At 45.1% G+C, this 14,805-nt stretch overlaps 1 protein-coding gene across 2 annotated transcripts in view; it reads right to left on the bottom strand.

The window, feature by feature from the left end:
- Positions 1 to 8,261, bottom strand: part of LOC126210209 (organic solute transporter alpha-like protein) — a 340,980-nt gene extending 332,719 nt beyond the window's left edge. The window contains exon 1 of one of the 2 annotated variants that reach the window (XM_049939388.1): positions 8,130 to 8,261. The gene's annotated coding sequence lies outside the window, so the exon portion shown is untranslated. The remainder of the gene's footprint in view (positions 1 to 8,129) is intronic. The other variant, XM_049939389.1, reaches the window with a different exon arrangement.
- Positions 8,262 to 14,805: the final 6,544 nt, after the last annotated feature.

Here is a 14,805-nt window from a genome sequence, read left to right as displayed (position 1 = left end):
AAATTAAAAATTGGACTCACCGATAAATGTTGATCAAAAAGCTATGGCTATCGAAGATAAGACATCCGCAAAAATCAATTGCCCTCATCATGTGCAAGAAAAGAGAGTGGAATTAAATATTTGCTCCCGTCAAGTATTAAAAGCATAACATCCGGTAACCTTGAAGCAAAAGGGTATGAATTTAAAATAAGCAGAAACTGCAAGCAGTCACTTGCACGAAAGTTATAGTCCACCAAGTGAAAGAGGACAAAGCGGAAAAAGATTAGAAGTAATTACCTTGTCGGGATGCGTAATGTGTTCCAGTGAACACAAGGCAGGATCAGGCCGTATAAACTGTCATATGGTAAACACGCTGGAAGCGTTGTTCTACATCCTGCTGCCATGTACACACTGCTGAACGCCGAGGCCCAATAGGTCTGCGGCAACTGTGCATTCACTACGGTAGATGGCAACCAGTTCACCGTGAGTTACTAAGCATTATTTATAAGAATGCTATTTACAAACTTTTTTAAGTAAATAACATCGTCTTCAAACAACGCGTCAGGAAAACGTACGTAATTTTCAGTACGAAATTCCTTTGTAAAAATCTGTCAAAGCTGAAATACAGTAACTTACAATTATGTGAAGGTTACTAAGGACGTAAAGTCATAGCGAGATTTATAAAAAGAAACAGAAAGTAGATAAAAGCAGAACATAAATACTAGGTGCAAACGGCCACATAAAGTAGAAACTTGCCCGTAGATCAAATACAGCGCCGATACAAGAGCAGTAACTTAAAATCTTGAATAAAGTTATGCTAAAAACGGGCTACTAGATAGTAAAATAATGAAGTTACGAGACGTAGCCTAAAGCCATTTATCACACAGATGCTGTTTCTATCAAAATAACAAAGTGTGGCCTGATGTGCCTCGGCTATTAGTATTGTGTCAGCACACATTCACTGATTCGTATCGATGGGCACTGAATCCACCACCTTCACTGCGGAAGCGCAGTTACGTTGGACCTTTTGCGGGAATCTCGAAGTAGCGAGTATGGAGGACAATGTGGGGACTGCAGATAGGTGGCGCTGGGTGGGAACATGGGTCAGCCTAGGGGAGGCTCACCGAGATAGTCTGCACAGTTGTGATGGACACGGAGTCCAAGTAGTGCAGCTGCTAATGCAACTGGCTAGCAAGCCGAAGGCACTGGGTTCGAATCCCGCTCTAGCACACTTTCACTTGTCACTGGTGATCCCGTATAAAGTCTCGATGCAGCTGATATCAGCAGTTCCTGCCCTATTCTATCCCTTCTCCCCCTCCACTTTCAATTTACGTAACAGGTGATTTAGCCTGGCTTCCTGAGTCGGATGTAATGCTTGAGCATCGCACGACACCACAAAACGTTGTAGGTAATGTATAGGAATGTGATCAACTTTTGTAGTCCTGTCTTCCTCAGTTGCGTGTAATATTACGGTATATTGATAATTTTTACTTATGGACCGTCTGACAGCAACTGAATAAAACACAATTTCAGTCACCAACTTTCTCTTCCGAATGCGAAAATATTTTGTTGAGCCCAACCTACATAGGTAGGAATATTCATCAAAACAAAATAAGAGAAATCAGAGATCGAACAGAAAGGTTTAGGTGTTCGTTTTTCCCGCGCGCTGTTCGGGAGTGGAATGCTAGAGAGATAGTATGATTGTGGTTCGATGAACCCTCTGCCAAGCACTTAAGTGTGAATTGCAGAGTAGTCATGTAGATGTAGATGCCATACGCGTTTCGCCTTTATTTTCTGCAAGGCATCATCAGTGGCCTGGAATATGTACCTATGTTAGCTATTTAATTTACATTTTTGTCACTGTGCCTATAGGTTATAGGTTATAAACAGTTCTGGTGGTTGGTATTTCCTATTAAGTAGTAATGTTTTTAATTGTACTTACAGGTTGCGTGGAAAATTTATTACATATTACGCTTCTGTTGCATTTTTGGTGTTGTTGTTCTTATGAATGCCAATTTGCGGTTTTTCCCACATTCCACAGCACTATGAACTGAACGCTTGTTTCAATGCAATGTTTTGGTTTCTGTTGCCGACTGTCAAATGTTTTTGCCAAAGATCGAATGTTATTGCCGTGTGTGTGTGTGTGTGTGTGGATCACAGATACTTCAATAATTACACTCTAGAGTTTTGGCAATAGCATTCGATCTTTGGAAAAAACATTTGACAGTCGGCAACAGAAACCAAAACGTTGCATGGAAACAAGCGTTCAGTTCATAGTGCTGTGGAATGCGGGAAAAAAACCGCAAATTGGCATTCATAAGAAGAAGAACAACACCAAAAACGCAACAGGAGCGTAATATGTAAGAAATTGTCCACGAAACCTGTAAGTACAGTTCAAAATATTACTACTTAATAGGAAATGCCAACCACCAGAACTGTTTATAACCCATAGCCACAGTGACAAAAATATAATTTAAATAGCTAACGTATGTACATATTCCAGGCCACTGATGATGCCTTGTAGAAAATAAAGGCGAAACGCGTATGGCACTAAAATTGTGTTTTATTCAGTTGCTGTCAGACGGTCCATAAGTAAAAATTATCAATATACCGTAGTATAGGAATGTTTTTACTTTAACGCTTATCAGATAAGTGACATGTGTAACAACTTTTTTGTCTCTCTGTGACGTCTTCGTGATGTTCAGTCTTCCGACCGAAAGAGTACATTATCTGTCGGCGGGAGAAACCTGCAAGCAATGCTACTGATGTCACCCCGTTTCGAGTCGATCTCTCTCTGAGCTTTTGACTTGACAGTCCGTAGCAATTTCCAGATTAAATCGATTCGCAATGAAGGCGCTCCGGGACAGGATCTCTGGAACGAGAAGAGGAGAGGAGAGAAAGCAAAGACAGGCAGGAGCGCAAAATGCATCTCCAGAATGGCGCAAGATGGTAGGTGTTTCATGAAAGCTGCAGCACATTAAGACGGGATACCGAACGTATATATATATATATATATATATATATATATATATATATATATATATAGAGAGAGAGAGAGAGGCAGCATGTATTGTCAAAGGTTTGTTTGACTCAGGGAGATGGTCACGTAAAAGTTGAATTGGCAGTCTCTTGGAGATATATGCGCCAAGTATCCCTCGAATGGTACTTAGATACTTTCAAGAGCCAATATTAAGTGAGGAATCTACAAAGGTACAACCCCAACATGTCGTTAAAATAAGAAGAGTTACGACAAGGTTAGTCTCGTTACAATGTAAGTGATGAGCGTTTAATTACTCTTCTCGTGCTCCACTCACGAATGGAGCCGGAAGAAACTCCAATACGTGCTGCAATGGAAAGTAACCTACACCATGTAATTCACAGAGGTTTGCATAATGTATCACCGCCTGGCAAGACATGGTAGGATGTAACTTCCTACATGTACACACCCGACCAGTATGTACAAGGGCTATTCACAAGGTGACGAACGATCGGTCGCGAAATGGAAACCAAAGTGAAAATCAAAACTTTATTTGCAACAGTTAGCTACTTCTTCCAGCTACTTCTCAATGAAGTCGCCGCTCCAACTTCGACGTTTGTCGTACCGTTGTACCAACTTTCCAGTACCCTTGTCACAGAAGACAGCCTCCTTCCTGACAATTTTCTACGCTGGACTGAACCTCGTTGTCTAAGCCAAAATGTGTCCACCGGCAGCGGTTTATTTCAGCAGAGATGAATATCAGACGGAACCAAGTCCGGGCTATATCATGGGTGATCGGACACTTCCCACCAAAAACGCTGTAGGAGAGTCCTCATTGACCGTGCAGTGTGGGTCTGAGAACTGTCATGAAGAAGGAAATGCGTGACAGTTACGTTACGTGGGGTTGCATGAATTCAGGCGAAATCTTTAGATAGGCACCCATACATGGTGGGAGAAGGCAACGGCCTTGCCGCAGTGGATACACCAGTTCCCGTCAGATCCCCGAAGTTAAGCGCTGTCGGGGGTGGCCGGCACTTGGATAGGTGACCATCCGGGCTGTCATGCGCTGTTACCATTTTTCGGGCTGCACTCAGCCTCGTGATGCCAAATGGGAAGCTACTTGATCGAATAGTAGCTGCTCCAGTCAAAGAAAACCATCATAACAACTAGGAGAGCGGTGTGCTGACCACACGCCCCTCCTATGTGCATCCTCCGCTGAGAATGAGACGGCGGTCGGATGGTGCCGATGGGCCACTTGTGGCCTCAAGACGGAATGCTTTACATTACATGGCGGGAAACACCATTTTCTAGGTATCTTTACGCGCTCACTTTGGGCTCAGAACTGAAAAGAGCGACGTGTCACTATCTACAGTCATACTAGAGACACTTCCTGACACATCTGTGTACTGTGCACTCTAGTTTCCATTTCGCGTCCGATCGTACTTTACTTTCCGAAAGGCCATTGTAGATGATTAGGGTTGCAGCTGAGAACCGTTTTCACAAAACTCAACAACAACAAAATTTCCGAAAAATGAGTTAAACATGTATTCGTCTACTTCTAAATCAATCCATCACACTGCAGATATTTTATGAAAATTTACGATTTGCTAGTTCAATCTTACACATAAAACTGCAAAATTTGTCTAAAATCGACGTATACATAAAACTAGTTTTCCAAAATGTGAACATCTGCTGCTTGTGGTAGAAAGTTACACAAAATAGCTCACTACTTCCCAATCAGGGGTCACAGGTGCACGCCCTCTGACAGGATAGTTGTGATAGGATATAGGATACCATTAAAAAAGGAATTGATAAAATTTGGAACCGTAGCCTTACCATCACACTATCGTGAGTTTCTGAGCCACCATGGTAGCTGTATGGTTTTGGGCTAGGACTAGTATGCATACGATTTCAACACTACTGCTATCAAAATTAATAAAGGAGTAGCTACCATTCAAAATGTCTCCAGCAGAGCTCTTATATAAAGGTAAGGCTACCTGCAAAGTCCAAACAAAGTACTTTCCTTCTTCGATCATTGTTTAAGTGAAGAAAACTAACATAGATAGCTTGAAGGACATTGCTCAATCAGCTGTAACGAAACCTAGAAACCATGTGAGTGACAAAAACATCTGCGTCTACATCTACATGGATACTCTGCAAATCACATTTAAGTGCCTGGCAGAGTGTTCAACGAACCACCTTCACAATTCTCTATTATTCCAATCTCGTATAGCGCGCGGAAAGAATGAACACCTCTATATCTTTCCATACGAGCTCTGATTTACCTTATTGTATCGTGGTGATCGTTCCTACCTATGTAGGTAGGTGTCAACAAAATATTTTTGCATTCGGAGGAGAAAGCTGGTGATGGAATTTCGTGAGAAGATTCCGTCGCAACGAAAAAGACTTTCTTTTAATGATGTCCAGCCCAGATCCTGTATCATTTCGCAGTAATACAAACCGTGCTGCCCTTCTTTGAAGGTTTTCGATGCACTCCGTCAGTCCTATCTGGTAAGGATCCCACACCGCGCAGCAGTATTCCGAAACAGGACGGACAAGCGTAATATAGGCTGTCTCCTTAGCAAGTCTGTTACATTTTCTAAGTGTCCTGCCAATAAAACGCTGTCTTTGGTTAGCCTTCCCCACAATATTTTCTATGTGTTCCTTCCAATTTAAGTTGTTCATAATTGTAATACCTAGGTATTTAGTTGAATTTACGGGTTTTAGATTAGACTGATGTATCGTGTAACCGAAGTCTAACGAGTTCTTTTTAGCACTCATGTGGATGACCTCACTTTTCGTTATTTACGGTGAACTGCCACTTTTCGCACCATGACTTTCCGGCAATTACTACGAACTGTGACCTCTGACAGGAAATCACAAATCCAGTCACGTAAAGGAACTAGGAGATTTTTTGATACATCATCAAAAGTAGCTCGATAGTTCTATGGGAAAGCTCTACAATGTAGCTGTGAACATGACAATGAAAATAGTGAACTACTGTAACTTACTGAAATAATTTATTAAATTGTTTGTTCAGTATATTCAGCTTTTGAAAAATTCACGATATTTACAGATATTTTTATTTGTAACTAGAAGCTGATAGAAATGTTTTTCCACTGCTGTATTATGCGTCCACAGTTTATTTGTGAAATATAATTTTGAGAGACGTCAGCAATGTATATAGTTCAAGTAATTCAATAAAATTTTTCCTTTTTTTTATAGATGCTGAATTTGTGAAAATGGTCTTCAATTCTCCGTGACAAGTAGAACAGAAGCCATAATACCTTAGTTTGTTCGTATTTAGGATTGTTACCAGGATAGGATATGCAGTGGGCGGGATCGGTGTCAGATGTTGACTGATCACTGTGAAGGGCACGGAGATGCCGCGTACTCGTGTGAGACAGCGTAATCAGCACCTGGCAGAGATTTGACACGTGTAGGCGCCGTCTCCACGCGCTCCACAGTCATCACTGAACATATGACGCTGCTCACGCCTCTTATCCTACCAGGTCTGGTAACAACCCTAAACATGAACAGCTCTAACGCACTCTGGTGGCTGTTTTAGCTATCGCACAGAAATTACATACTGGGCGATGGTGTATATGTGCACGAAAGTACACTGACATTTGAGCATGTGTTCTGGGCGCCTCACTTCTCTTGTCAGACAGTGTACACAAAGTGCTGTGGCATTAATAATTATCTCATTCAAATTTAGTGGCATATAAGAACTGCACCTTCCTTTCGTGTTTCTCAGGCTATAAATAACCGTGAATAAGCACCAGAAGTTGTTAATTTATGTCTAGATTTCGTGATTTTAGAATTTAATTTTGAGGATCTCACAGGAAGAGTTAGTTGGTCCCTCTTCTCGTGCCGTATGCAGTAGGCTGGAGATAACACTATGACGTCACAATTCGGCACCAATGACGAGGTCATTCAGATGTGGCCGATCACAAAGATGATTTGGTGAGAGAGTGGCTAAATCACAGCAGTGTGTCGGTGGAATTTGAGTTAACGTTGCTAGGAGTGGCTTATTAGAAACTGGCTGTGAAAGTGTCGTCACAGTTAATGATGGAAAACTGCTTGAAAAGGCAATTAGTGTCAAGAGATATGGGCACAATAGATGAAAATGTAGATTATGGGTTGCATAACAATGAATATGAAACGGTGGTCGACAACGATAATACTGCTATAGACTATTTAGTTGTAACGCTACAAAGCCATCCTCAGCTAAGGATGCGGATAGGAGGGGTTTGTGGTCAGCACACCGCTCTCCCGGTCGTTATGATGGTTTTCGTTGGCCGGAGCCGCTATTGTTCGGTCGAGTAGCTCCTCAATTGGCATCACGAGGCTGAGGGCACCCCGAAAAATGGCAACAGCGCATGGCGGCCCGGATGGTCACCCATCCAAGTGCCGGCCACGCCCGAAAGCGCTTAACTTCGGTGATCTGATGTATCCACTGCGGCAAAGCCGGTGCCACTGCTGGATAATATGTTGTACAAATTCAGAAGCATAAAATCCGATGATGAAAGCATAGTTCTGTCGAAACCGGCTAGCCAATAAAATTCTCTTTTCGCGATCTTGGCTTATGAAGTTTTCTTCAGTTACCATACATCGCAGATGGCGCCCAGACTGACCAGGTCAGGAATATATGAGGCACATAACCCTAAAAGGAAGGTTTTAGTTTGCCGTTTTACAAAATTTTGGTCACCAATCACAACGCGATGCTGAATGCATATTTGTTGTTGACATCATTCTCAACAACAACAGCGAGAATGACGATGATAACAACAACAACGATGACGAATTGGTGCTGCCTGTGTCAAAGAACCTTTTCACTGCTAGATAATGTGTTGTGTAAATTCAAAAGCATAAGATCCGATGTTGAAAGGATAGGTAAGTCGAAACCAGCCATCCGATAACATGCTTTTTAGCGATTTGGCTTGTGTTTTTTTTTCAGTTACCATACATTGCAGATCGCCTCCCATCAGGAATATATGAGGTACTGAACCCTAAAAAGAAGGTTTTAATTTGTTATTTTCCAAAATTTTCTGTCTTCAATCACAACGCGATGTTGAATGCATATTTGTTATGTCTGACAGTTGACATCATTCTCAATGACGAAAGTGACGATGACGGCGACTACGACACTGTGTCGACGTTGCGAACGTACCTTCCCACGGCTAGCGGACAGTCCCGGCAGGCGGAGTGCGGTGCACAATAGCGACGTCTTCGACCCGAGCGCTCGCTGGCGGGCCTCTTCGGTGGCGCGCGGACGACCGACTGGAGACGGCTTCTGGTGGCGGCAGCGACTAGCTCTCACTTTCACTCGCCGTCGCGGCGGCTGACTCCGTGTCGGCCCTCCGCCGCAGACAGCGCCACGAGGCAGGAGGTACAGGGAGGGAGGAGGGTGGAGGGAGGAGGGTGCGTGGTGAGGGGCGGCCGCCGTAATACCGACGGCGACGCCGGCGCAACCCGGCCGCGGTCAACAACCTTGGCGACCTCTGCCGAGGACGCGCGTCGCCTAGCGCATTAAGCCGGCCACACACGGTACTGCGTGCTTCGCAGACAATCGTGCGCAAATTAGTCACGTCCCCACACGTCTCAATTACCCTTCTACAGGGTGTCCCACATAAAATCGGTACGCCTCAAGTGTAAGGCTGTCATATGTTTTCTGCTGAGTGAGGCGCGAAGCATTCAACCACTACCACCTTCTACTTGATTACTCTGCAATTCACATTTAAGTGCTTGGCAGAGGGTTCATCGAAACACAATCATACTATCTCTCTATCTCTCTACCATTCCACTCCCGAAGAGCGCGCGGGAAAAACGAACACCTAAACCTTTCTGTTCGAGCTCTGATTTCTCTTATTTTATTTTGATGATCATTCCTACCTATGCAGCCGGCCGTGGTGGTCTAGCGGTTCTAGGCGCTCACTCCGGAACCACGCGACTGCTACGGTCGCAGGTTCGAATCCTGCCTCGGGCATGGATGTGTGTGATGTCCTTAGTTTAGTTAGGTTTAAATAGTTCTAAGTTCTAGGGGACTGATGACCACAGATGTTAAGTCCCATAGAGCTCAGAGCCATTTGAACCATTTGAACCTACCTATGAAGGTTGGGCACAACAAAATATTTTCGCATTCGGAAGAGAAAGTTGGTGACTGAAATTTCGTAAATAGATCTCGCTGCGGCGAAAAACGTCTTTGCTTTAATGACTTGCATCCCAACTCGCCACACACTCTCCCCTATTACGTGATGATACAAAACGAGCTGCCCTTTTTTGCACCCTTTCGATGTCCTCCGTCAATCCCACCTGGTAAGTATCCCACACCGCGCAGCAATATTCTAACAGAGGACGAACGAGGGTAGTGTAAGCTGTCTCTTTAGTGGACTTGTTGCATCTTCAAAGTGTCCTGCCAATGAAACGCAAGCTTTGGCTCGCCTTCCCCACAATATTATCTATGTGGTCTTTGCAACTGAAGTTGTTCGTAATTTTAACACCCAGGTACTTAGTTGAATTGACAGCCTTGAGAATTGTACTATTTATCGAGTAATCGAATTCCAACGGATTTCTTTCGGAACTCATGTGGATCACCTCACACTTTCGGTTATTTAGCGTCAACTGCCACCTGCCACACCATAAAGCAATCTTTTCTAAATCGCTTTGCAACTGATACTGGTCTTTGGATGACCTTACTAGACGGTAAATTACAGCATCATCTGCGAACAACCTAAGAGAACTGCTCAGATTGTCACCCAGGTCATTTATATAGATCTGGAACAGCAGAGGACCCAGGACGCTTCCCTGAGGAGCACCTGATATCACTTCAGTTTTACTCGATGATTTGCCGCCTATTACTACGAACTGCGACCTTCCTGACAGGAAATCACGAATCCAGTCGCACAACTGAGACGATACCCCATAGGCCCGCAGCTTGATTAGAAGTCGCTTGTGAGAAACGGTGTCAAAAGCTTTCCGGAAATCTAGAAATACGGAATCAACTTGAGATCCCCCGTCGGTAGCGGCCATTACTTCGTGCGAATAAAGAGCTAGTTGCGTTGCACAAGAACGATGTTTTCTGAAACCATGCTGATTACGTATCAATAGATCGTTCCCTTCGAGGTGATTCATAATGTTTGAATACAGTATATGCTCCAAGACCCTACTGCAAACCGACGTCAATGATATAGGTCTGTAGTTCGATGCATTACTCCTATTACCTTTCTTAAACACTGGTGCGACCTGCGCAATTACCTTAGAAAAAGATCTTGCTGAAAACCCAAGGAAATTCTGGTATTACGTAAAATCGGTAAGCGGGTCGAAGGCTTCCATCCAGTCACTCACTGATCAGTCTGACCTGGCAACGGAAGACAGCAAAACTAAAGCTGAAATTTTAAATTTAGCATTTGAGAAATCTTTCACGCAGGAGGATCGTACAAACATACCGCCGTTTGAGTCTCGTACAGATTCCCGTGTGGAGGACATAGTGATAGACATCCCTGGGGTTGTGAAGCAGCTGAACGGGTTGAAAATAAATAAATCGACAGGTCCTGATGAGATTCCAATTCGGTTTTACAGAGAGTACTCTACTGCATTGGCTCCTTACTTAGCTTGCATTTATCGCGAATCTCTTGCCCAACGTAAAGTCCCGAGCGACTGGAAAAAAGCGCAGGTGAAGCCTGTATATAAGAAGGGTAGAAGGACGGATCCTCAAAATTACAGACCAATATCCTTAACATCGGTTTGTTGCAGGATTCTCTAACATATTCTCAGTTCGAATATAATGAATTTCCTTAATACAGAGAAGTTGCTGTCCATGCATCAGCATGGCTTTAGAAAGCATCACTCCTGCGAAACACAACTCCCCCTTTTTTCACATGATATCTTGCGAACCATGGATGAAGGGTATCAGACGGATGCCATATTCCAGGATTTCCGGAAAGCGTTTGACTCGGTGCCCCACTGCAGACCCCTAACTAAGGTACGAGCATATGAGATTAGTTCCCAAATGTGTGAGTGGCTCGAAGACTTCGTAAGTAATAGAACCCAGTATGTTGTCCTCGATGGTGAGTGTTCATCGGAGGTGAGGGTATCATCTGAAGTGCTCCAGGGAAGTGTGGTAGGTCCGCTGCTGTTTTCTATCTACATAAATGATCTTTTGGATAGGGTGGATAGCAATGTGCGGCTGTTTGCTGATGATGCTGTGGTGTACGGGAAGGTGTAGGAGGATACAAGATGACTTGGTCAGGATTTGTGATTGGTGTAAAGAATGGCAGCTAACTCTAAATATAGATAAATGTAAATTAATGCAGATGAATAGGAAAAAGAATCCTGTAATGTTTGAATACTCCATTAGTAGTGTAGCGCTTGACACAGTCACGTCGATTAAATGTTTGGGCGTAACATTGCAGAGCGATATGAAGTGGGACAAGCATGTAATGGCAGTTGTGGGGAAGGCAGATAGTCGTCTTCGGTTCCTTGGTAGAATTTTGGGAATATGTGGTTCATCTGTAAAGGAGACCGCTTATAAAACACTAATACGACCTATTCTTGAATACTGCTCGAGCGTTTGAGATCCCTATCAGGTCGGATTGAGGGAGGACATAGAAGCAATTCAGAGGCGGGCTGCTAGATTTGTTACTGGTAGGTTTGATCATCACGCGAGTGTTACGGAAATGCTTCAGGAACTCGGGTGGGAGTCTCTAGAGGAAAGGAGGCGTTCTTTTCGCGAATCGCTACTGAGGAAATTTAGAGAACCAGCATTTCAGGCTGACTGCAGTACAATTTTACTGCCGCCAACTTACACTTCGCGGAAAGACCACAAAGATAAGAGAGATTAGGGCTCGTACAGGTTGGTTGGTTGGTTATTTGAGGTTTAAGGGACCAAACAGCAAGGTCATCAGTCCCTTGTTTCAAATATGCTCCATTCCGCTAATGGGACATCTCAGTAAAGTCAGAACAATAAAACGGAAAAAGGGAAAAACGTAAAAGGGCAGTCACGTTGTCATTGGTAAAAAAAAAAAAAAAATGAGGGAAGTCGGCAAGAGAACGAACCCAACACTATGCTGAAGCTGCATAGGCAAGACCACCTGTGACTTAAAAGGTACAACTGCTAAAATGTAGAAAGTACGTATGGGAATAGAGAGACTAACCAAGCCTTAAAAAAAGGGTAAAAACAGAGTAAAAGGGGAAGAAAAGAGGATTTCGGTCAGGGAGGTGAATCGGGAATCTCCGAACACTGCCTACAGTGGGAGACACCCAAACACTCACCGCCCTGCCCCAAACCCAGAGAGAGATTAAAAACCTTAAAACTGAGAATAAAAACCACTTTCCCGGAGGAAACTGAGAACCAGAGAGACCATCCGGGAATCGTCAGCCAACATCAAAGTTAAAGTGTGGGGGAGTCTGTACTTAGCACGCAGAGCCAAAAGAAGCGGGCATTCAACGAAAATATGGGCTACTGACTGGAAGGCTCCACAACCACAAAGTGGGGGCGGCACGTCACGCAAAAGAAAACCATGGGTCAGCCTGGTATGGCCAATGCGGAGACGACACAGTGTGGTCGAGTCCTTTCGGGAGAGGCGAAAGGAAGAACGCCACGGTCCTGGTGTCACCTTAATCGCACGAAGTTTATTAGACAGGGGAGTAGCCTCCCAAGAATTGGCCCACGACTGCGCGAAGTGGGATTTGATGTGAAGCCGTAAATCCGCTGCAGGACGGGTTACAGAAAACGGGGTAAGTAACTGCTCCCCCAGCCAAACGATCAGCGAGCTCATTACCCGGGATACCCACATGGCCAGGGAGCCAAAGGAAGTCAATGGAACAAGCAGCACGGTGAATATCAGCGAGATGGTCATGGATGGCGCGAAAAACACCGGTCAATAGCAAGAAGGCCACTCATCGAGTCCGTACATAACAAAACGCGGTTGTGTTGGGACTGTTTAATAAAGGTAAGGGCCTGGGAAATTGCCATCAATTCCGCAGTAAACACCCCACATGTAGGTGGCAGCAGATGACTTTCCGTTCCAACAGAGGACGTGAAGGCATACCCAACATGATCAGCAGATTTAGAGCCATCAGTGTAAAAAACAACAGCATCCCGAAACTCCCATAAAATTTGGCGGAAAAAGGAACGGAACACCACCGAGGCGATGGGTTCTTTCGGACCTCGGCGGAGATCCATCCGAATTCGAGGCCGAGGAACTAACCAAGGAGGGGTGGAGGGGAGGGAGCGAGGAAGACAGGACAAAGAAGGAAGCTGAAAATCACGGCAAAGAGATGCAAGGCGCATCCCAACCGGTAAACCCGCCCGAGGGCGGGAGTCGGGTGGGCGACGTCCATGGTCTGGGAACAGGATAGAATAGGAAGGGTGAGTGGGAGAGGAACGGATAGTGAGTGCATAATACACCAGAAGCTGGGACCGCCGAACAGAAAGGGGGGGGGGGGGGGATCCCAGCTTCAACCAGGAGACTATCAACAGGGCTAGTAGGGAAGGCACCGGTGGCCAAACGGACACCACGATGGTGGACTGGATCCAGCACGTGCAGTGTGGAAGGAGCAGCTGAACAATTAACTTGACAACCATAGTCCAAGCGAGACAGAACTAGAGCACGATAAAGACGGAGGAGGAGGGAACCGTCCGCACCCCAAGAGGAGTGGGCAAGAAAGCGAAGGACATTGAGTTTAGGGAAACATCCTACCTTCAGGAGTCTGATATGGGGCAGCCAAGTGAGCTTGTTGTCGAAAAGAAGACCCAGGAAACGAAACTGTGGGACCACAGGCAATCGTTGTGCAGCGAGATAGAGCTCTGGATCAGGGTGGATTGTAGTACGGCGACGGAAGTGGACCACTCGCGATTTTAAAGGAGAGAATTGAAACCCGTGTGAGAGGGTCCATGCAGGGGCACGCCGTATAGCCACCTGGAGCTGCCGTTCTGCAGTTGCCATCGAGGAGGAACTAACCCAAATGCAGAAATCATCCACATACAGGGCAGGGGCGACCAAGGGACCGACAGAGGCCACAAGTCCATCGAGAGCAATGAGGAAAAGAAGGACACTCAAGACAGAACCCTGTGGGATGCCCGTCTCCTGGGTCCGTGGAGAACTAAAAGCAGTACTAACTCGAACTCTGAATGACCGATGGATCAGGAACTGGCGGATAAAAATCGGGAGTGGGCCCCAAAGACCCCACTGATGAAGGGTAAGTAAGATGTGATGGCGACAGGCCATGTCATAGGCCTTGCGAAGGTCAAAAAACACTGCAACCAAATGGCGGCGCTGGGAAAAAGCCTGGTGAACTGCGGATTCCAAGCGAAGTAAATGATCGATTGGAGATCGTCCCTCTCGAAAGCCACACTGGCAAGGGGACAATAGATCCCGAGATTCGAGGACCCAATTGAGCCGACGGGCTACCATCCGTTCAAGTAACTTACAAACAACATTGGTCAAACTAATTGGCCGATAGCTGTCAACAGATAGGGGATTCTTACCAGGCTTAAGGACAGGAACCACAATGCTATCCCTCCACTGAGAAGGGAAGTCACCCTGGGGCCAGATACGGTTAAACACCCGAAGAAGATGTTGCCGTTGTGGAGCACTGAGATGTTGAAGCAGTTGGTTATGAATGGAATCTGGGCTGGGGGCCGTATCATGAGAAGAAGATAGAGCAGAAAGAAATTCCCATTCAGTAAAAGGTTCGTTGTAAGATTCCGACTCAAAAGTGGTGAAACATAAGGTGGGAGCTTCAGCCCGCTGTTTTTGATGAAGGAAAGCAGCTGGATAGGAGGCTGACGCTGATGCCACTGCAAAATGGGTCGCAAGATGTTTTGCAAGAACTAATGGGTCTGT

The sequence above is a fragment of the Schistocerca nitens genome, chromosome 10 (assembly GCF_023898315.1).
Source record: "Schistocerca nitens isolate TAMUIC-IGC-003100 chromosome 10, iqSchNite1.1, whole genome shotgun sequence".
Classification (NCBI taxonomy): domain Eukaryota; kingdom Metazoa; phylum Arthropoda; class Insecta; order Orthoptera; family Acrididae; genus Schistocerca; species Schistocerca nitens.
The sequence above is the reverse complement of the archived record's forward strand: the minus strand, read 5'-3'. Positions and strand labels throughout refer to the sequence as shown.